This window comes from Erinaceus europaeus, chromosome 8 (assembly GCF_950295315.1).
Source record: "Erinaceus europaeus chromosome 8, mEriEur2.1, whole genome shotgun sequence".
Classification (NCBI taxonomy): Eukaryota; Metazoa; Chordata; class Mammalia; order Eulipotyphla; family Erinaceidae; genus Erinaceus; species Erinaceus europaeus.
This window is the reverse complement of record NC_080169.1, coordinates 34,205,067-34,229,434: the sequence shown is the minus strand read 5'-3', so window position 1 is coordinate 34,229,434 and position 24,368 is coordinate 34,205,067. Positions and strand designations below refer to the sequence as shown.

Genomic DNA, 24,368 nt, shown 5'->3' with positions numbered 1-24,368 from the left:
GCTCTCTTTGAGGACAAGGTTGTATCCAATTTCTTACTATTTCTGCCCCTCAGTTCTGCTGCAGTCTATATGCTTAAAATTCTGCTCCTCTTCCTTCTCCTCCTCCTCCTCCTCCTCCTCCTTCTCCTTTTTCTCCTTCTCCTCCTCTTCCTCTTTTTTCTTTTTTAAAATTTTTAAAAAATATTTATTTACTTTCCTTTTTGTTGCCCTTGTTGTCTTTTCTTTCTTTTTTTAAAAAAAGCTTTCCCCGCCCCAATCACTATATTGGGGTGGGGTGGGGGGTAATGGTCCACAGTATAACTGTTGGTATATAGATACCACTTCTCATCTCCCTGTGTTATGTGTCTGCAAAACACTTTCACCTCCAGTTGAGATCCCTTTCCACCATCATGCATCAGGGTTACAAAGTTCCCTCTAGATCCTCCCTCACATGCATATGCTTCTTCCTAGAGTCCTTTACCATGGTGCAATACACTACACCCAGGCCCAAGTTTCACTCTGTGTTTTTCCTTTCTATACTTGCTTCTGATGTTTTACCCATGAATGAGTCATCCAGTTTTGATTCATAGCAGCACAATGTGCAATAGTTCAAACTTGGAAGTAATCCAGATGCCCAATGACAGATGAGTGGCTAAGAAAGTTGTGATATATATGTATAATGGAATACCACTCAAATAGTAAAATGTTAGTTATCTCCTTTACCTTATTATCTGGATGTAACTAGAAGGAACCATGGTATATTTGCCTTTCTTACACTAAATGCACTTAGTTACAGAAAATAAATGGAAAGCTTCACTTTATTATTTATTTATTTTTAATTTCTTTATTTTAGGATTAATGTTTTACATTTGACAGTAAACACCATAGTTTGTACATGCATAACATTTCTCAATTTTCCACATAACAGTACAACCCTCATTAGGTCCTCTGTCATCCTTTTGGACCTGTACTGTCACCCCACCCCCACCCCAGAGTCCAACTCCAGTTCAAGTTCTACTTGTGTTTTCTCTTCTGAACCTGTTTCTCAACTTCTGCCTGTGAATGAGATCATCCCATATTCATTGATCTGTTTCTGACTTATTTCACTTAACATGATTTTTTCAAGCACCATCCAAGATGGGCTGAAAACAGTGAAGTGACCGTTTTTAATAGCTGAGTAGTATTCCATTGTGTATATAGACCACAACTTGCTAAGCCGCTCATTTGTTGTTGGACACCTGGATTGCTTCCAGGTTTTGGCTATTACAAATTGTGCTGCTAAGAACATATGTGCACACAGATCTTTTTGAATGGGTGTGTTGGGTTCTTTAGGATATATCCCTAGGAGAAGAATTGCAGGATCATAGGGTAGATCCATTTCTAGCCTTCTGAGAATTCTCCAGACTGTTCTCCACAGAGGTTGGTCCAATTTACATTACCACCAGCAGTGAAGGAGGGTTCTTTTGACCCCACAACCTCTCCAGAATTTGTTGCTGCTACCTTTTCTGATGTATGACATTCTCACAGGAGTGAAGTGGTAGCTCATTGTTGACTTTATTTGCATTTCTCTGACAATCAAAGACTTGGAGCATTTTTTAATGTGTTTCTCAGCATTCTGGATCCTTTCTGTGATAAATATAAGTCCTCTCCCTATTTTTGGATAGGGTCATTTGTTTTCTTGTTGTTGAGTTTGGCAAGCTCTTTATATATTTTGGTTATTAAACTCTTGTCTTGTGTGTGGCATGTAAAGATATTCTCCGATTCAGTGAGGGGTCTCTTTGTTTGGGTAATGGTTTCTTTTGCTGTGCAGAAGCTTTTTAATTAGATGTGATCCTATAGGTTTATACTTGCCTTAGTCTTCTTTTTTTTTTTTTATTTAAGAAAGTATTAATTAACAAAACCATAGGGTAGGAGGGGTACAATTCCACACAATTCACACCACCCATTCTCCATATCCCACCCCCTCCCCTGATAGCTTTCCCATTCTCTATCCCTCTGTGAGTATGGACCCAGGGTCATTGTGGGTTGCAGAAGGTAGAAGGTCTGGCTTCTGTAATTGTTTCCCCGCTGAACATGGGTGTTGACTGGTTGGTCCATACTCCCAGTCTGCCTCTCTCTTTCCCTAGTAGGGTGGGTCTCTGGGGAAGCAGGGCCCCAGGACACATTGGTGGGGTCTTCAGTCCAGGGAAGCCTGGCCGGCATCCTGATGGCATCTGGAACCTGGTGACTGAAAAGAGAGTTAATGTACAAAGCCAAACAAATTGTTGAGCAATCATGGACCCAAAGCTTGGAATAGTGGAGAGGAAGTGTTAGGGGATACTCACTGCAAACTCTAGTGTACTTCTGCTTTCAGGTATATATTTTGCAGTAGTTTACGGATACGTGTGAATTGCCTTAGTCTTCTTTGTAACGTGTGCACTCTACCAGGTGTGCCACCACCCAGCCCCCAACCTTAGTCTTCTTTGTAATTGGATTCGTTTCATTGAAGATGTCTTTAAAATTTGCAACGGACCGCTACAGTGGAAGAGCAGCAGGACGGATCAGGAAACTCCGAAGGCGACCACCTGGTGGATCAGGAATCGGCGCTGGGGAGAACAGAATACACCACATTCTGTTGGAGGGTGAATCTGAACTCAAGTTTTATTCAGCCAGTGAGAGTTTATATATCTTTCAGTCTTTCATAAACAATATCTGGAACAGAAAGTAAAGCTCATTTCTTGATTAGATGGCCTTGTGGTTTTACACAGAAATGTCGTACTTCATGGGGTGATGCATTTCTGAGTAATAGGCTTAGCAGATAGTATTTTACATAGAGTTTTAACATATTTCATAAGGGCAGGTAAGTACTATTAAGAATTTTTCCTAAAAATTTATGTATTTGATGACCCATAACTTCGTCCACCTCATTTCCTGTTCATCTGTATCTAATCTGGGAACAGGGGATGTTCATCCCCGATTACAAGGCATCATTACGATGTACAAATGAAAACAATAATCAGAGTTTCCAATTTAGATCTGCTTAGGATGCCAAGACCCACTCCCAGAATTCTTCTTCCTTGAAGAGAGTTTTCCTGGGTGCTGACCCTGTCAGACCCGTTGTTCTGGAGTTGTGTGGGGCGTGGCACTTCCTCCTTTTTTAAGTACCTGATAGTTTCTGGTCTAACATCCTAGTCTTTGATCCACTTGGAATTCACTTTTGTATTTGGTGAAATACAGTGGTTAAATTTCATTCTTCTGCATGTCTCAACCCATTTTTTCCAACACCATTTGCTGAAGAGACTCTGCTTTCCCCATTTAATAGTCTGGGCACCTTTGTCAAAGATTAGATGTCCGTAGGTGTGTGGGCTTACTTCTGGGCTCTCAATTCTATCCCACTGGTCAGTGTCTATTCATGTTCTAGTACCAAGCAGTTTTGATGACAGTGGCCCTATACTACAATTTGAGATCTGGGAGTGTGATGCCTCCGGTTCTGTTCTTTCTTCTCCATAGTTTTGGCAATTCTAGGTCTTTTCTGGTTCCAGATAAACATTTGTAGCATTTGTTCTGTTCTCCTAAAAAATGTGGTTGGGATCTTGATAGGGATAGCATTAAATTTGTATATGGCTCTGGGTAGTATATTCATTTTGATTATGTGAATTCTTCCAACCCATGAACATGGAATATCTTTCCACTTCTTTGTGTCATTTTCAATTTCCTTGAGTTGTGACTCATAATACAAGTTTTTCACTTCTTTGGTTAGGTTTATTCCTATATATTTCATTGTTTTTGTTGCTATAGTAAAAGGAATTAATTTCTAGATTTCAACTTCTTCAGATTTATTATTTGCATAGAGGAGTGCTACTGACTTTTGAATGTTAATTTTGCAGTCTGACACCTTACTGTATTGCCTGATGATTTCCAAAAGCTTCTTGTTAAATTATTTAGGTTTTTCTATGTATACTATCAAGTCATCTGCAAATACGGAGAGTTTGACTTCTTTTCTTCCTATCTGTATCCCTTTAATTCCTTGATTTTGCCTGATTTCTATGACAAGAACTTTGAACACTATGCTGAGTAAAAATGATGATAGTGGGCAGCCCTGTCTAATACTTGATCTGAGGGGAAATGCTTCCAGTTTTTCACCATTGAGTGTGATGTTGGCTGTAGGTTTGCTATATATAGACTCCACTGTCTTCAGGAATTTTCCATCTATTCCCATTTTTTGTAGTGTTTTCATCATAAACTGATGTCAAAGTGTTTTCATCATAAACTGATGTCAAAGGCTTTCTCTGCATCTATTGCTATGACCATGTGGTTTTTGGTCTTGCTTTTATTGATGTGGTGGATCACGTTGATTGATTTATACATATTAAACCATCCTTGCATGCCTAGGATAAATCCCACTTGGTCATGATGGACAATCTTTTAATATACTGCTGTATCTAGTTGACTAGAATTTTGTTCAATATGTTAGCATCTATGTTCATCAGAGATATTGGTCTGTAGTTTTCTTTTTTGGTTGTATCCCTGTCTGCTTTTAGTATCACAGAGTAGATGGCTTCATAGAAGCTGGAAGGGAGTAATTCTGTGTCTTCAATCTTCTGGAAGACTTTTAAAAGTAGAGGTATTGGTTATTCTTTGAAGGTTTTATAGAATTTATTTGTAAGACCATCTGGTCAGGGACTTTTATTCTTGGGAAGGTTTTTGATAACTGTTTCAATTTTATTATCTGTGATGGGCATGTTCATGTTATTTAGTTCCTCTTGTTTAATTTTGGAAGTTCATAGATATCTAGGAAATCACCCATTTGTTCCGGTTCTCTTCCTTGGTGGCATATACTTGTTCACAGAAGACTCGCATGATATGTTGGATTCTGTGGTGTCTGTTATGATATCTCCTCTTTCATGTACAATCCAATTTATTTGGGTCTTCTCCCTTTTTTGTTTTGTGAGTCTGGCTAAAGGTTTGTCGATTTTTTGACTCTTTTGAAGAAGCAGCATATACTTTCGTTGATCTTTTGTATGGTTTTCTTATTTTCAATGTTACTGATTTCTGTCCTTCTGGTTGCTTTAGAGTTTCTTTGTTCTTCTTCTTCTTCTTCTTCCTCTTCTTCTTCTTCTTCTTCTTCTTCTTCTTCTTCTCCTTCTCCTTCTCCTTCTCCTTCTCCTCCTCCTCCTCCTCCTCCTCCTCCTTCTCCTCCTCCTCCTTCTTCTTCTTCTAGGTCTTTAAGATATGCAATCAGGCTGTGTATGTGTGCTTTTTCTTGTTTCCTAATGTGTGCCTTATGGCTATGAACTTCCCTCTCACTACTGCCTTACCTGTGTCCCAAATATTTTGATAGCTGTGTCTTCATTTTCATTGAACTCCTGAAATATTTTGATTTCTTCCTTTATTTCCTCTTTGACCCACTAGTTGTTAAGGAGTGTACTGTTGAACTTCCACATTTTGGGACTATTACTAATCTTTTGTTGATTGTTAAGTGTTAGTTTAATTCCACTGTGGTCTGAGAAGATACTTGGGATAATTTCAGTCCTCTTGAATTTGCTGATGCTGTCTTTGTGGCCTAACATATGGTCTATCCTTGATAATGACCCATGTGGACTTGAGTTAAATGTGTATTCCAGTTTCTTGGGATTAATGACTCTGAAAATGTCCAATAGTTCTAATTAATCTATCTCCTCATTTAGCTCCCTTATGTCTTTATTGATTTTCTGCCTGAATGCTCTGTCAGTTTAGAGAGTGAGGTGTTGAAATCCCCCACTATTATTGTGTTGCTGTTAATATATTACTGTAGCTCTTTCAGTAGTTGTCTGATATATTTAGATGGCTTCTCATTGGGTGCATAGATGTTAATAATTGTTAAGTTCTCTTGATTGCCTGATCCTCTGAACATTAAGTAATGTCCATCCCTATATTTTTAAATTTTATTTATTTTAATGTCTGTTGTGTTAGATGTGAGAATAGCTGTTTCTGCCCTTTTAGGGGCCATTGGCTTGTATGATAGTTTTTTATTCTTTCAATTTGAGTCTGTGCTTGTCTTGTTGAGTTAGGTGGGTTTCCTGTAGACAGCATATTGTTGGGTTGTGTTTCTGAACCATCTTTTTACTCTATGCCTTTTTATAGGTAAATTCAGGCCATTGACATTTATTGATATCATAGATTGAAGACATTTAATACCATATTGTAGATTTTTAGAGTGTTCTGATATATGGCATATTTATGATGGTCTGAAAGGAGATCTTTCATAATTTCTTTAGGGCAGGCTTAGTGATAGTCGATTCTTTCAGCTGGTGATTGGTTGAGAAGGTTTTTATTCCTCCATATAGTCTTAATGACAGTCTAGCAGGATACAGTAGTCTTGGATGAAAGCTTTTCTCATTGAGCTCTTGATACCTTGCCATTCCCCTCTGGCATGTAGTGTTTGTGTAGAGAAGTCTACTGCTAATTATATGGGTTTTTCTCTGTATGTAACTGTTTGTTTTTCTCTTGCAGCCTTCAGGATCCTTTCTTTATCTTTATTTCTTTCCATTCTAAATTGTCGGTTGTATCGCAGGGGGAGAGAAGAGACCAGGAACTCGTGGTGGAGCGGGTATGCAAATCTTTATTCATGCAGACATCCCAGAATTGGGTGAGAGCAGAGCGGTTTAGGCCACATGGAGCTAGCAAAATAGCTGCCTCCCACTATGCCCAACAGCCCTTCTCCGGGTCAGGTCTCAGAAGAGAAAAGAGGATAGGCTTTTGTGTGAAAGGGAAAACAGGAGAGGCTTTTATGGGAGAATTCCAGAAGTGGTAAGTCGGGACGGGATTGGCTAGGAAAGGGGGTGGAGAAAAGAGTGCAAAGAAAGCCTCCATAGCAGCTGTTACGAAGGTTCTAACCAGTGGGATAAACCTATACCCTGCAGGCAGGGTGGGTCTCAGGCAAAACAATGATTATGTATCATACATAGTATCAACTATGGAGCAGGGTGTAATTCCCAACACTAAATATGATGTATATAAGGCAGAATGACATTATTAGAATATGTACACTTTGATATTTTTATTTAAAACACTTAACTTTGACAGTAATCCAAATTTCAGCTTTATTACCTCAACTATTTTAGCACTTCAACTTGTAGCACAAAATGGAATGAAAAGCAGCTATTGGTTCAAGAGTAAGTTGTATTCTGAAATTTTCTTTGGATAGCTTGTTCATCCTTCCCCCAAAAAGAGCTTCTTTAAAAAAATCAATTTTAATATATTGTGTAGAGATAGAAGTAGAGAAGGATGTAGAGAGGGAATTGATAGACAGAGAGGGAAAGAGTTCTTTGTGCACTGTGACATGTGATCTTAACTATGTGTACCATTACCTGGCCCCTGAAAGAGCTTCTTATATATTAAGTTATTTGCACTATTTTTTAGATTGTCTTTAATTCTCTTTGATCATTTTTTTTTTTTTACCTAAGAATCACTTACTGTCTATGGAAGGAACATAGTCTTTCAATGTGCCCTACAGTAAGTAGGTAGCACTTGTTCTTTAGAAACAAATAAACCTATATGTGTATTTTTCTTTTCTCTTAATTTAATTTTGAGGTCTCGGGATGCTGTGGCAAATCTAAATGTAGGGTGACATATTTAAACAGAGAATCTAGAAATATTTGAATGATTCACAGGAACACAAGATTCAAAGGCAAACTCCTGTGATTGATGAGGTCAGAGAGTAAGGTCTCTGACAAAACCAAACCAAACCAAACCAAAACAAAACAAAACAACAAACAAACCAGAAACCCCCACAATCAGCTACTCTTCCTTGCACTCTAGACACTTAGTAATTATATGATGTTCAAGTTTTTGAAACTCCTTAAAGAAGTATTAACAAGTTAAATGTTGGGAGTCAGGTGGTAGCACAACGGGTTAAATGCACATGGCCTGAAGCACAATGACCAGTGTAAGGATCCCGGGTCCAGCCTTCAACCCCCACCTGCACAGGCGTCATTTCACAAGTGGTAAAGCAAGTCTGCAGGTGTCTATATATCTCTCCCCATCTCTGCCTTCCTGTCCTCTCTCAATTTCTCTCTGTCCTATCCAACAATAATGACAGCAATAAGAGTAATAATAACAACAATTATGATTAATAACAAGGGCAACAAAGGAGAAAAATTAGCCTCCAGGAGCAGTGGATTCAGAGTGCTGACACCGATGATAACCCTGGAGGCAATACATAAATAAATAAGTTAAATGTTAAATGTTACTGCACTGCATTTGTATCAGTTCCATAAATAATTACTAGAACAGGCAGACAGGCTGTTTTTCATATATCAGGTAGGGGCTCTGCTCTAGAGACCTTTAAGAAAAAGCATGATGCTATCTTTAGCTGTTAAAAATATCTGACTTTGTTTCCTTTTGTATATACATATATATATGCATATATATACATAACACATATATATACATAACATATATATATATATTGCATAACATATATATATTGCATAACATTCACATATTTGGATAGATTGAGATTCTCTGATTTTTGATCTTCAGTGTGTTTCAATTTAAAAAATAATCAAGTTCTAAGAAATAATGCCTTGCAATCTTAATAGAAGTAGATTCGAGTTCTGGCCATATTCAGTTTTTCTGTCAAATCATGCATTTGTTTAACTTGATACTTACATGGTAGTTCCATCAAAGTTATTGACAGAGGGGTGAAGTGAGATGATAAATGATATATAAAATGCTTAGTGTTATATTTGGTCCAATGTTGATACTTAACTCATATTAATTATATATAGGTATAGTACCTGATTTTTGAGTTAAACAAGTGCTTATTACAGAAGGTTGGATTAATGAATCTACCACTTTCTAACTTGTCTGTTACCTTTATGCATAAAGATATTTTTTCAGCTACAAGAAAATCAGACATCATTTAATACCCTCACTAACTTTCTGGCAAAAATCATTTAATTACCCTCCTAGGAGACTTGTTCATATAAATAAAACATTAGAAAAAGAAAATAGCTTTGCCTAGTACTGTAAGTTCAGAAAAAATAACCAATCCCTTAATATGGTAGTAATTCCTCTTAAGACTAACTGGGCTGGGACTAAGACCAAGGGCCTTGACACTAATGGGCCATTTATGAAACTTACATAGCCTGAAGTCATCCTATTGGAATGTTGTTAGTAGCCATCACCATTGTTACAGGCAAGATTTGGGAGGCATTTTTTTCATGCAAAAAAAGAATTTTTTTTTTTTGGACTTCAGATTTTCTTGTTTTGTAGTTATATACATACTAAATTTGTGATCATGGTTAGTATATTTAACCAGGGCAAACAGTTCTAATGTACAATAATTTGAAATGTAGCATCTTGGTAAAGAGAAAGAAACAGAAGACACTAGGGTAGGTCAAGAGTGAATTTGAAACAGGATCAATTTTATTCCAAATAAGTCCTTAAACTAGCAATTCTTTGGAGATAAATCCATTTTTAGACTTTCACCTTTTCACTAACATTATGCCCTCCTTAAGGATATGGTTTTTGATATGTATTCGTGTGGTTTTATTTGTTGGTGACCTAGGTATGTAAATAAAGCCTAAAATTTAGTTGCCTTTGGAAGAAAAATCCCAGGGACTCTTTTAGGTTTTGCTGACTATGTCTTGGAAGCAAACAAATTATGTACAAGACTGGAACTTTACCTACTTGTTAATTAGCAGGTTCAACTTTTATGAGTTTCTGGTACCCTGGTGATACATGACTATTAAAATTTGCAGGTGGTTCAAGGGAAGAACGATGTAAGTTCCTGTGCTAGTAATATATCATAAAAGTGTGTATTTCATGTGCCTGTTGTGAAAATGGAGACTTTAATACTTGTTCCCAATATAAGCTGATTAAGGAATCTTTATGGCTCTCATTAGCTGTGGGTCTTTTTTTCATAGAAAAGTGAAAAGTGCAATGCTTATAGACAGGAGCGTGGAAGAAAATAATTAGCCACAGTGGAACCTCTTTGAGACTAACCAAAGGCTTAGTGACATCCTATGCATTTCCCTCTCAGTCCTCAAAAACTGCCCTTTTCAGAAGTTGCTTCTACCAAGAGTAGTGCACTAAGTTGGATGTTTTAGTTTTTCCCTCAGGAGACAGTTTTTGATTAATTCCTCTTGCAGTCTATTAAAATAGCATTATTTCTTTTGAACTCTATTCATAAGAAATTTAATATGAGTCTATATATGTGTGTGTCTACATGTAAATTATGATTATCACTGTTATTCAGCACAGCAAACTAAATTTTAGAAAAAAATATGATTATACTTTTTGGAGACTGTCCTTGACTTATATTTTCCATGCAGTTTTAAGGGAAGAACCCTCACAGATTAGTGAACTTTGGCATTTTCTTCATATTGCAGCATTTTTTGACATGGAAACATAGTGAATTGATTTTTAATTAATAAAAGGGTATTAAAGTAAGCAATAGAATATAGTTATTTGATTTTTCCATACTTAATTCAATATTTTTCTCTACCCATTTTGGGTGAGTTTTTTTTCTTTTTATTTGTCCTTACACATATTTTTTCACATCATTTTATTGTGGATAATAGTTCACAGTACAGTTCTTGACAGGTGGGTACAATTTCTCATCTCCCCAAGATAAATATCAAAAATATTCTATCCCTAACATTGGCATTTCCCACCACTGTGCACCAGGACCCCAGTACTCTCTCTGCCCATCTCTGTCCTCTCCTCCCTCAGAGTCTTTTGTTTGGGGGCAATAAATGATGCTTAATCCAAGTTTCACTTTGTGTTTTCCATTTTGTCTCTTGTTAAGTTACCTATAAATAAGATCAGCTGGTATTCTTATTTATCTATGTTACTTAATTATATCACTGATATTTTGGAACAATAAATTAGCATTTCATTTCTTCATTCTACATGTTTTACTTTGGATGTGTTGCACTACTTTGTGACTAAGAAAGTCTTTCTTCAAGGTATGTATTTTAAAAATGAGTATTTACTAATTTGGTTTATATGTGGTCAGAGTAGGGGAGTGGTTGGAATTGTGTGGTTGAACAGAGACATATGATGGAGATATTCTGGGTTTAGATGAATTTACTTTAAAGAAGCTGAGGCCAGGACATTAGTAGGGTCAGTGGTAGCAATAAGGGCAAAATTTGTTCTAGATAGATGATCCTCCTGGGATTTTAAAATGTGACTTCAGTCATAAGAACTTTGTTTTCAAACTCTGTGCCCAAAGTACTTCATTTTGACAAGAAACATTCTCAGGATGAATATTACACACAAACACACACACACACACACACACACACACACACACACATACACACACACATACACACACACACCATTAAGAGGATATATTTTTGTAAGGATTCAGTGGTCAGGTTTATGATTTTCTTTAAATTAAAAATTTTAATCTCATTTTCAAATATATGATAATAGTATATATAATAAATCTGAAAGGAATATAACATATATTCTTTGTTTTCTTCACCTTACTTTATTTTTCTTTAAGGCTACTTTGCTTTCAGAAAGAAAAAGCATGGCTTATTTTAATCTGCTGAAACTCAAGAAGATTGGACAGTTTTCTTTAACTGAAAAGTACTCCAAATATAATTCTTATCAAGCAAATAGTCTTAGAAAAAAATTATGATACTTTTAAGCTTTATAAAAAGTATACTGTTTTGGTAGAGGGTATGAAGAGGAAACTTCATTTTATGGGAAAGATGCATAAAAAAGGCAGCTTTACAGAATTATAATTTAGTCAAGGAAGCATTTGAGAATCAGAGCCTAGTTTTGGAAATCCATTTCTTGCCAAGTGAAAAGGCGCTAAGCTACTCAGCAAGTAGTTTGCAGCATAGGTTTATCTGTCAATGTTTGAGAAGTGCTAATAAGCTAATAAGCCAAGAGTTCAGCACTGAATATTAGGTACACCAGAGAGTAGTGGTGGTTACCTCAGTTTGGGGGAAGATACAGGGAAATCCACATGATTTCTATTTCTTTTTTTTTAAATTTTTTATTTAAAAAAAGGAAACATTGACAAAACCATAGGATAAGAGTGGTACAACTCCACACAATTCCCACCATCAGAACTGCACATCTTATCCCCTCCCCTGATAGTCTATTCTTTATCCCTCTGGGAGTATGGACCCAGGGTCATTATGGGGTGCAGAAGGTGGAAGGTCTGGTTTCTGTAATTGCTTCCCCGCTGAACATGGACGTTGGCAGGTCTATCCATACTCCTAGCCTGTTTCTCTCTTTCCCTAGTGGGATGGGGCTCTGGGGAATCTGAGCTCGAGGACATATTGGTAGGGTTGTCTGTCCAGGGAAGTCTGGTCAGCATCATGCTAGCATCTAGAACCTGGTGGCTGAAAAGAGAGTAACAAATAAAGCCAAGCAAATTGTTGACTAATCATGAACCTAAAGGCTGGAGTAGTGCAGATAAAGAGTTGGGAGGGGTGTCTCCATTTTGTATATAGCTAGTAGACCTATTTTAGTTCTATTTCAAACCGCCTGTGAGTATACTTTTTTTTACCCCCCTGAGCTGACATCTGATATGCAGGTGGATCCAAGTTATTGTCTGGGGAGATGGTGTTATGGCTGGGAAAAGGACCAGAAAGCTGGATCAGGGAAGAGAGTAGCTCCAAAATATGGGAAAGGTGTATAAATATTGTTGACTGTAAACCCCATTGATTTGATCTGATCCGGGGCCCATGTGACCTCTGAGTCCCTGTTTATAAAATTTAGGAAAGTATTAGCTCACTTAGATAATATTGCTTTGCCCTGTGTTCTACCCCAGCGCGACCCCAGTCTCTGCTGCACTGAAGGAAGCTTGGTCTGTTTCACTCTCTGTCTTCATGCCGCTCTGTCTCTCTCTGAAAAGCAAAACCAAACAGAAACTTATGAAAGTCTGTCTTGCTTTATATAAATTTACTTTCCAGATAAAATCTTTTAAATAAATGAATACTTAAAGGATTGACTGAGTAAAATAGCTTCACATCTCAGTGTAGAGATGAGAATGTTTGTGCTGCATTAAATTCAAGATATTTAGCATTTGTGTTGTTAGATAATAATGTTTGCATCTGTTGTAGATGTCATGTCTTAGTGTTAAACTATTAGTATTAAACTTAGTGTTGAATATTTTAATATTCTGGATTTTCTCTTAAATATTATATAAGGCAGTTGCGATGAGTTTTAAGAGAAGCACTAAGAAATTCACTTTGGACTAAAACCACACATGAAAAACTTTAGTTCAAAGGATATTAGAGAGTCAGAGGGAAGTAAATGAATAAAGTTTTTAAAACCAAGCTAGCTCTAATACTACTGCTAGGATTTTAAATAATTATACATTTTAAAACCTGGTGATTATTTTGAGTGTATGTAAGTGAAAAGTTGAAAAGTATCTAAAACTGAACATTTATATTTCAGTTTTAAAAATTACTTTCATTTCACTTTTGTACAAATATGACAATAATATTGATCATTAAATGATGCAGTGTTTGTTAAGATTCAGAGGATACATATTTTTTAAATGTTAATAATTTATTTAATGAGAATATCTATTTTGGGAGACGTGAGAATAATACAATGAGAGAAACTTCAGAATATAACAGAGTTCACCACGTAGGGAGCCCTCTCTCCAACCTGCTGTCCAGAGCGGAGCAGCTGGGTCTATAGGGTCCTGACCAGTATTTAAACGTTTAAGGCATGTACCTGAGACACAGAGCTGTTCATGAAGGGCTCAACTTCGCCCACAAGCAATACGGATCCCCCCACCCTGGGGCTCTCTGGTTATATTTCAGTTACACTAATTTTATTGAGATAGGATACATTTTTTAAAGTAGGATTGGGGAAAAAAAAACCTCAAAGGGACAAAGGAAAAAGAAAGGGAAAAACCACTTTTGTACATATTCTTATTAAATAATGGAGATGTTTTCATTCACTCCCACTTTCTTGTTGTTGTTGTTGAACAACTGATTGCTACCAGGAACATCTTTTTATGTGTGCATAGATGTATGGAATAAATTATATGTATGAGGGCTGGGCAGTGACACACCTGGTAGAGTGCACATGCTACAATGCACAAGGACCAAGCTCTGGCCCACATCTGCAGGGGGGAAACTTCATTAGTGGTGAAGCAGTGTTGCAGGTAAACCTCTCTCTCTCTCTCTTTCTCTCTCTTCCTCCCTCCCTCTCCCTCTCTCTCTGTCTCTCCTTATTCTCCCTATCTCCCCTTCCACCTTCAATTTCTCTCTCTATAAACAAGTAAATAAAATATTATTAAAAAGCAATCTATGAGATATGACAACATTTTACATCTTTATGGTCTAAGTATATGGTCTAACTTTAATGAATAAATAAGACATAGGTAATATGTTACAGATATCAACATCTATTCTCTCTCTCTCGTTCTCTGTGTGTGTGTACGTACTTGATACTAGGTCTTACATATGATTCTATTGTTCGAACTCAACATTTTCATCCCTTTCAAATATAAAAAAAAAGAGAGAGACAGAAACAGCAAGAAAGGAAGAAATATCATAGCACCCTTCTGGTACCTGTGGAGCTTCCCATGTGGCACACTCTGCCAGCTGAGCTTCTACTAACCTCTAGATTTTCTCTTGTATACAGAAGAAATGTTGTTACAGTGAATGCAAACCACTGTCTATTCATTATTTTGGAAATCACCTGGTTGAATTTATATTTTAAGAAAAGTATAGGAGAGTTGATACTGATATATATTTTACTTTATATCCTTGATTTTATAATTTTAAAGATAAAATAATTTGTATCCTTTCATATTTAATTCCAGCTTCATGTTTTTTTATATTTATCTTCCCTTTTGTTGCCCTTGTTTTTTATTGTTGTTGTAGTTATTATCATTGTTGTTATTGGTGTCATCATTCTTAGATAGGACAGAGAGAAATTGAGATAGGAGGGGAAGACAGAGAGGGAGAGAGAAAGATAGACATCTGCAGACCTGCTTCACCACCTGTGAAGTGACTCTGCTGCAGGTGCAAAGCCGGGGTCTAGAACCGGGAACCTTATGCTGGTCCTTTCCTTTGCACCATGTGCACTTAATCCACTGCATTACCGCCCGACTCCCCAGCTTCATGTTTTTTATGCCTTTGTATTTGTACTTAATTTTTTTCTTAATTATCTTTATTTATTGGATAGAGACAGCCAGGAATTGAGAGGAAAGGGGGAAATATAGAGGGAGACAGAGAGAGAGAGAGAGGAGAGAGAGAGTGAGAGACCCCTGAAACACTGCTTTGCCACTTGCAAAGCTTTCCCTCCTGCAGGTGGGGACCTGGGGCTTGAACCCAGGTCCTTGAACAGTGTAACATGTGCACTCAACCAGGTATGCCACCACCTGGGTCCTATTTGTTCTTTTTCATTCTACCACCCACTCACCTTTTTCTTGCATTCCTTCAGTGCAGTGGGGACTGAGCTCATGCTGGCGTAGCGCACATGACAAAGCAGCCCACTATACAAGTGAGCTGTTTTCAGCAGCTCTATTTTTCATTCATTCATTTATTTGTTCACTCATTTGTCATCATTAGAGCCTTACCACATTTTTATAGAGAGATAAAGAAAAAGGAGATAGGAAAAGATGCTACAGCACTGACACTTCCTCTACTGTAAGTATCAAACCTTTGTCATACTATTCCAGCTGTACTAATTCTGTGGTCCCTTATTTTGTTATCTGGCCTTCTTTTGTCAACCACCCATGTTCATCTGTTATGAACCATTCCTCAATTTGCACTGCCCTCATTTAGTAGCATTCTTTTCTTTTTTTTTTTTTTACTCATTATGCCTTTTTTTTTTTTGGTTTCTAGACCATCTTTACCTATTGTTTAGAGTAATTTGATTATGAAATATTTTGGTGTGTGTGTGTCTTTTTCTGTTATCATACATGATTCCAGTACCTCTCCACTACTCTCCTTCTTTCCCAGAGTTCTTTGCTTTGGTGCAATAAAGAGCGCCCATTCTAACTTTTCTTTTGTGTTTTTCTTTTCTCTCCTTGTTTCTTATGTTCCCTCTATGAATGAGATCATTTAGTATTCATCTTTTTTCTTTTTTCTTATCTGACTTAACATGATTCCTTCAAGTTCCATCCAAGGCGAGACCAAGGAGATGACCTTATCATTGTTAGTAGCTGAACTATATTCTGCTGTGTATATGTAGCACAACTTTCTTAGCCACTCATTTGTCAGTGGGTTGCTTCCAAGTTTGGGTTGTTACAAATTGTAGTGCTGTACTATCTTTCTCTTACTGCCTCTATCTGAAAAAGTCAGTGAAACCTAGTGATCATTAAATAAATGAAGTACTTATATAGCTCACTAATGGTTTGTTGTTATTTTATTCCTTTTACTACTTTATTTTGGATAATTTTAATTTTCGTGTATTCAGCTTTTCTGATATTCACTTGTGTATTGCCTACTCTGCCATTTATCCCATCTAGTGAGTTTTTTAAATTAATTTTTTCCCTTTGTTGCTCTTGTTGTTTATTGTTGTTGTTGTTATTGCTGTCATTGTTGTGGATAGGACAGAGAGAAATGGAGAGAGGAGGGGAAGACAGAGAGGGGGAGAGAAAGATAGACACCTACAGACTTGCTTCACTGCCTGTGAAGTGACTCCCCTGCAGGTGGGGCACCGGGGGCACAAGATGAGACCAGGATTCTTATGTTGGTCCCTGCGCTTTCAGCCATGTGCACTTAACCTGCTGTGCCACACCACCCAGCTCCGCCATCTAGTGAGTTTTTATAGCATACATTATAATTTTCATCTTTACAAGTTCAGATTCTGTATATATTATTACATATACAATATAAACAAAGATATATTATATAATTTCAATTCCAGTGGCCATAATAATCTCTTGAATGTTTATTTTAGCAAACTTCAATTTGCATTTGTTTATGTTGGCTGTATTTTCTCATCATGGTCATATTTTTGTGTTTTTTAAAATACCTGCTATTTTTTTATTGGAAGATAGCCTGTAAATTTTAAGTTGCTGTAGTTCTTTAAATCTTACTTTATTCTAGGACACATACAGTGGGATGTTGTTGTTTTCGCCGGGCTATGTTGTTTTCGCCGGGCTGGCTTCACGGGCGGGTAACAGACGACCAGGGACTCATGGTTGAGCTGTAGGCAGTATCTCTTTATTCATGCAGGATGCAGCACAATCTAAGCTGAGCTAAGCTAAACTAAACTAAAGTACCGTAAAACTCACAATGCTGTCTTTATATGTACTTGCCAAGTAGGGTGGAAACAGGATGTGACATAGAGAGGGTGGAAAGAAAAGTGACTGGTGAAAATCAGAGTGTGACAAGGAGAGGGGGCAGAGCAAAAACATATCATGAACCAGTGGGGATTGAACCAATGCCCTGCAGTGGTTATGTAAATAGAATACAGTGGTTATGTAAATAGAATACAGTGTTAAGCAGGGGGTATTAAACCAATGAAACAGAAGGGGTCTCATACATACCAACAGGATGTAAACAGCTCATCCTTTCAATTATTTTTTTAAGTATTAATTTGGCAAGAGTATGACAGAAGCTAAATTTCCACCAATTAGTTTCCAGTGCTGTTCCAGATATTCTCACCAGGCCCCTTTAGATGATGATGTTTTCTGGCCTGGGTGATAGAAGCAGATGCTAATCCTAGCCTGCTTGCTGGTAACTATGTTAAAAAAAAAAAAAAAGGTGGTCCTTTCCTCTGCCTCAACCAGGTCCTTATGTTATTGTACTGATTGGTGTGCCACTGAATATTTGCTTATTTTCAGAGTGTGTCTCTGCAGACTTCCTCCCTCTAGTATTCTGAAGTGCACATTCGTTGTCAATTCTTAGGATCTCAGATTTGCCTTAAGCCTAGCAGTCCATCAAGTGCTTCCTATTGTTTCCCTGCCTTTCCATTTAGAAAGTATCATCCTCCAGATGCTAGCATGATGCCGACCAGACTTCCCTGGACAGACACCAGTGTGTCCTAGAGCTCTGCTTCTCCAGAGCCCTTGCCCACTAGGGAAAGAGAGAAAGGCTGGGAGTATGGATCGACCTGTCATTACCCATGTTCAGTGGGAAGCAATTACAGAAGCCAGACCTTCCACCTTCTGCATCCCACAATGACCTTGGGTCCATACTCCCAGAGGGATAAAGAATAGGAAAGCTATCAGGGGAGGGGATGGGATACAGAGTTCTGGTGGTGGGAGTTGTGTGGAGTTGTACCACTCTTTTCCTATGGTGTAGTGAATGTTTCCTTTTTATAAATAAAAATTTAAAAAAAACAAAGTCTCATCCTGTGCTGATCTGCTTTGTGTAATCTAATAGTCTGGAAACAGCTCTTTTGTTCTGCTCACATATTTTCATTTTATTCATGTTTGATAGAATAAGTGATCATCATAAGAATTTATTAGGGAAGAAAATTGTGTTTCTCTTGTTGATTACCTTATTTTTGAGAAGACTGTTTTCTGCCTTGACTCAGAATCCTTATGAACAGTGAGGTATACACAAATGACCAACTAATACCATCGTAACATTTCTTTCTTTCTCTATGCCACAGTAGCTATGAAATACAACTTTTTTCATAAATATTAATAAACCATATTTGGAGACAGATAATTGATTCTGATTGTTTATCTCTTTTAATATTTTATTTATTTATTTATTTGATAGAGATAGAGAAATATGAGGGGGAAGAGGAAGCTAGAGAGGGAGAGAGAGATAGAGAGAGAGAACTACAAAACTGCTTCACCACTCCTGAAACTTTCCTACTGCAGGTGAAAACTGGGGGGCTTGAAGCTTTGTGCTTGGGCATTATAGCATGTGCACTCAGCCTGATGTGCCACCACCCAGCCCCTGATTTTTTCTTTATTGCATTACAAGGAAATAGAAGTTGGCTTGCACCCTTTTAAAGGACTCTTCCTCCTTCTCTTCCTTCTCTTACATTCTCTTTGAAGAGAGAGAGTGGTAGGGTGATGTTTCTATTTCATCTGCTGATACAGAGATACATGTTTATATAGGTAGAATGATTATAGAAATGATTGGATTATATAAATATGAAAGTAAAAATTTTGTATGTAAGCTGCAAAATCAGGAAAGTTGTTTGTGTATTTCAGTCTGAAAGAGAAGTGCTGAGAATCAGGGGAATAGTCATGTAAGTACTCTGGTAAGTTTAGAGGCCCAAGAGTCAGGGATCCAACTGTTGAAGAGCATGGGGATATCAATGTCCCAGATGAAGTAAAATTCATTCATTTACTTTTTTTTTCTCTTAGCCCATTAAAAAATTGAATAGCAGCTAATAGCATTGGTGAGGACACTACTTTTAATTCATTTTATCAGTTCTTACATTAATCTCTTGTAGACTCTAGCCCTTCCCCTTATAGCCACACCTGGTAATCATGTTCTACTTGCACTATGGGCATCCTTTAGTCTAGTCAACTTTTAATATGAAATGCACTGTCACAGTCAGTGAGGAAAATACTTTACAGTGATCATGTGATTGCTAGTAATGGCACTGATAACAATAATAATAAAAAAGCAGAAATTTAAATGATTGATGTGTTACAACCAAAAGCTTACAACTTACAACAACTCTTTGAGACACACTATCATTATTCTTAACTTATAAATGGATAAATCGAAGTCTTTTTAAAAATATTTTTAAAATATTTATTATTTCTTCCCTTTTGTTGTCCTTGTTGTTTATTGTTGTTGTTAACTGCTGTCATTGTTGTTGGATAGGACAGAGAGACATGGAGAGAGGAGGGGAAGCCAGAGAGGGGGAGAGAAAGAGAGACACCTGCAGACCTGCTTCACCGCTTCTGAAGCGACTCCCCTGCAGGTGGGGAGCCGGGGGCTCGAACCAGGTTCTTAATCCGGTCCTTGCGCTTTGCACCACCTGCGCTTAACCTGCTGTGCTATCGCCCGACTCCCAAATCTAAGTCTTATAGAAGTGCATTGCTCAAGCTGTCTCAGCTTATGTAAAACTACAGATAAGGTTCCAGATCTGGGAGTTGGGTTGTAGCTCAGCGGGTTAAGCGCAGGTGGCGCAAAGCCCAAGGACAGGCTTAAGGATCCAGTTTGAGCCCCTAGCTCCCTAACTGCAGGGGAGTCGCTTCACGGGCGGTGAAGCAGGTCTGCAGTTATCTATCTTTCTCTCCCCCTCTCTGTCTTCCCCTCCTTTCTCCATTTCTCTCTGTCCTGTCTAACAACGACGACAACAATAATAACTACAACAATAACAACAAAAAGGGTTCCATATCTGTAGTAGGTGAAACTCTGCTGCCTGCAGGTTGGAAGATGAATTTTAGTGTTTTTTTTTTCTTCAAAATATGTCCCTCTCCATATACTGTTCACAATTATTACTGTATCCTTTGTAATATTTATTGTATAGAGCTTCTTGTTTGATAAGGAGAGTGTTGCTAATACTAAATTATTCTGTTATTGAAATTGGCCTTTTATAGCTTTGAAGGAGGCTTGGAAACTAAAGGAAACAGACATTCCACAGAATCACTACTTTTTAAAAAATATATCTTTTATTTTCCTATGATCTAAGAATATTTCCATTTTTATAAAAGTGCTCTGCTTTCTTCGTGAAAATAGCTGCTAGGGTATGTCGCTGGGTAGGTTCATTAAAAATTACAAGCATACGTTATTTCTGTGAAAAGTTCCTGCAGCCTGTTTCCTGCTCGTGAAGAAGGGTGCAGATTTCCAGTGATGGTTGCCCAGGAATTTTGGAGCTGCACCTGCAGATTCCAGCCCCAGGCACAGACACCAAGAGCACAATCCTCATTTTGTAAAAATGAAAAGATCTGCTGTTGTACAGAAATGTTCAGGACAGAGAAGTGGACCACAATGAGAGAAATAAAATTTATAAGCCACTGAATTTAGAAAGATTGCTAGAGTTGTTTGGAAGGCCAGTCTGAAACAAACCTTTTCTTCCTAAATGTAGTTTCTCTGCACACTACCTTATAACGTGGGATGATTTTTTAAATTTTATTTTAATCATTTTAGACTGTTGACATGAAGTCTGAATTTTAGGTCCAGGAATAGATGTATTTCCTGTAGTTATTTTGTTTTACTGCAGGAATCACTGACTTCTTATGCTACATTCAGTGATTGCCAAAGCTAAGGTCAAAGTTCAGGTTCACACCACAGAATATAGTGAAATACACTGGATTTGAAGTATATATTTTGGCATAATAATCCACAATAAACAGAGTTTCTGCTTTTTAAAAATGAGTTTAGCTATAACCTTGTATCAGTGACATTTTATTTTATTCTTCATACAGACTTTTCATACTAGTAATTCCTCAAACTTATGCTATAGTGTAAGTAAAATCTTCTGAAAGTGTTCAGTAAAATCTTCTCATGGATCATGAAAACTCAGTGGTGAGATAAAAAATAAGATTCCTGCTTATAAAGAACTTATGTTTTTTATTGGGGGTTAAATAGAGTTGAATAACATGAAAATACTAAGTAGTAATATTGTTCAGAAGAAATTAAAATACAATGAGACAACTTAGTTTGTCTGGAAACCAGATTTTGATGTTCTTTCCAAGGAAAATGTAGTCAAGCTGATTGCAGAGTGACAAATGGGCTGATGAGCAGATTTTTGATAGAAAAAAAATAAGGAGACAATAAAAGCTAATGAAAATAGGTAACTATAGTAACTATAATGTGGACATAGCCAGACAGACCTATTTTCATATTAACTTGTTACACTGTCTTGCCTTTGGAAGCTTTACTTGTTCAAAATTGTTCTGCATTCTATTACCTTTCAATTTTATGTATTTCTAATGTAAATGATAAAGCTAAGGGACTATAGAAATATTACTTTGGCCAATTGACTCTGTAGTATTTATATAAATTTTTCATAGTTGAATAATTTTATTTAACAATGTAGATTTAAAATCCCTATTAAAGAACAGGTGAATTTGAAAGAAATTACCCCAAATATTGTATCTTTAAAACTTGCATTAAAATAAGTTGATATGACATCTTTCTAGAACACCAAATTTTTCTTTTTCTTTTTATGGCTGGAAAGATATAGGGGACTTGTTCCCAAATGAGGTATCTTTGAAACTGGGAGACAAATTCATATGTTTGTAAAGTGAAATTTCCAGGGCATAATTTCCTAAATTATTTCTTTCACTGCCCTCTTGGTAGCTCAGTGTCACGGATGAGTGAGTTTAGCTCACAAGTAAGCAGTTAGCTCCCCAAGAACAGACTCTTAACCTTAGCTCGCCATGTGATTACATGTAGGGTGAATACATAAGATTAATGAGGGCCCTGAGTGAAAACAGTTTCTTGTAAGGAGGGTACTAAATCTTAAAAGTCTTATTGTTATTGTTTGTGCTGGCTGAGTCCTGAACCAACCCCAGAAGAGATCATACTTGTGATCACTTCTGCTCTGGGTTTATCTTTAATATGTTGATATATTTCACTGTTATAATACCATTCTTGGCATAATCAATTTTCAGTAGCCACTGCATATTGGTGTATTTTTTCTGCATCTACATATACATCTTAAATTTTTAATTTTAATACACTTGTTTTCCCTGATGATAGAGAGTAGACACATTCTCACATCTGGAAGTGTGGAATGTAGTTCTAGATTATTCTTCCCCCATGTATGCTAAAACCCTTTTCTTTTCCAAGGTTTTAACTTCCAGTGGACAATAAAATGATAGAGAAGAGTCCGTGAACTCTTCCCATTTTCCTCAGTTTCTTGCTATCTTGTAGTTTTTTTTTTCCCACTCCTGTGCCATTTAATTTTTTTATATAAAGATCTTATTGGCTTTATTCACTAACATTATGCCATTTTAGTAAAAGATATATGATTGTTTGGGAGAAAGTATAGAAATAAGAAGCCATTAGTAACTTAACAACTAGTCATGAAATAGCATCAAAAGATTTAATATGGACAGATGAAACAACCTTATTGGTGGATACCTATGCAGACTGTAAATGGATTATCAACAGGTATTTCAGTATAGCAGAAAAACCTGAATGGATTCTATCCATTTTTCATCAATTAACTGTTAACAGTAATCTCAAAAGAGTACTCTAATAGGCAAAAACGAGGTACTGATTTTATAAAAATGAATCTTCAAAGAAGGGGGAAATCAAGCCTGTAGGGAAAGTAAGCAGAAATCTGGCAAGAGGTCATGGGAAAGGAAGGGATCACCGTGGGGTCTGGACTTGGAGAGAAAAATAAGTCACAGCAGGCCACAACCCAACCTGTCATTAGCTTAAAAAAAAACTACCACTAAACCCAGGATACTTTAACTTGGAGGTTATTTTTTCCCTTCTCTTGACTCACTTCCTATCTGAAGTTTATGTTAATAATTTCACACTTTTCCACAGGAGGAAGGGGCTAAGTCTTAAAATTTAAAATCTAATAGTCTTGTGTATGTATGCCCAGAAGAGTGATGTCAGAATCTTTCTACCTAACTGTTACAAATATATCAGTTTTCCATAAAAAAAATTTTAAAAATCATCATCAAATACTGCTACTGAGTAATTGAGAAACAGTATGCAAAAATTGTAACAGGCTAAATGGTGGCCTTTAATAATTCTTCTCTTTGGATTTTTTAAAAATAATCCAGTTTCCTGTAATAATGCAGTTCATTCAGAACAGTGTTACTTAGTTTTTGTGAAAAATTGCATTTATTATTTTTATGAAAGTTGAAATCTTAAAATATTTGCATGTTATTATTGAGTGATAATGTTAATACATACTTGATTCCTCCCATTTTGTTGTGTGTTTACTGATTGTCATTAACAACATAGATATGTTCTATTTGGGATAGTATATTTATGTATATATTGGATTATTGGAATAGTCATTAGACATTTTTGCATAGAAAAATATGCAAACAGATTACCATGGCTTTCTTGACAACCCAATATTTATGCTTACATAACAGTTACATATTAATTTTAATTAAATACATATATAGATTTTATTGTAGTTAAAACTTAAGAGTTAAAGCTGGTTGAAAATATATCATTTAAATTTATTTCTTATTTGAAAATATTGAGAGAGTTTTGTTTATAGATATCCCAATAAGAATAGTTAAGGCTGAGCAGTAGCATACCTGGTAGAGCTTACAGGTTAGCAGGCCATCATTTGCAGGAGGGAAACTTCATTAGCAATAGAGCAGTGCTGCAGGTGCCTCTCTTTCTCTCCCCCTCTCTTATTTTTTAAAATTTTTTATTTATAAAATGGAAATAATGACAAGACCATAGGGCAAGAGGGGTACAATTCCACATAATTCCCACCACCAGAACTCGTATCCATTCCCCTCCCTTGAAAGCTTTCCTATTCTTTCTACCTCTGGGAGTATGGACCCAGGGTCATTATGGGGTGCAGACAGTGAAAAGTCTGGCTTCTGTAATTGATTTCCTTATGAACATGGG

General features: G+C 36.8%; 1 protein-coding gene across 8 annotated transcripts in view; it reads left to right on the top strand.

Annotated features, from left to right (window-relative positions):
* Window positions 1–24,368, top strand: part of HDAC9 (histone deacetylase 9) — a 1,141,821-nt gene that overhangs the window by 379,552 nt on the left and 737,901 nt on the right. The window lies entirely within an intron of this gene.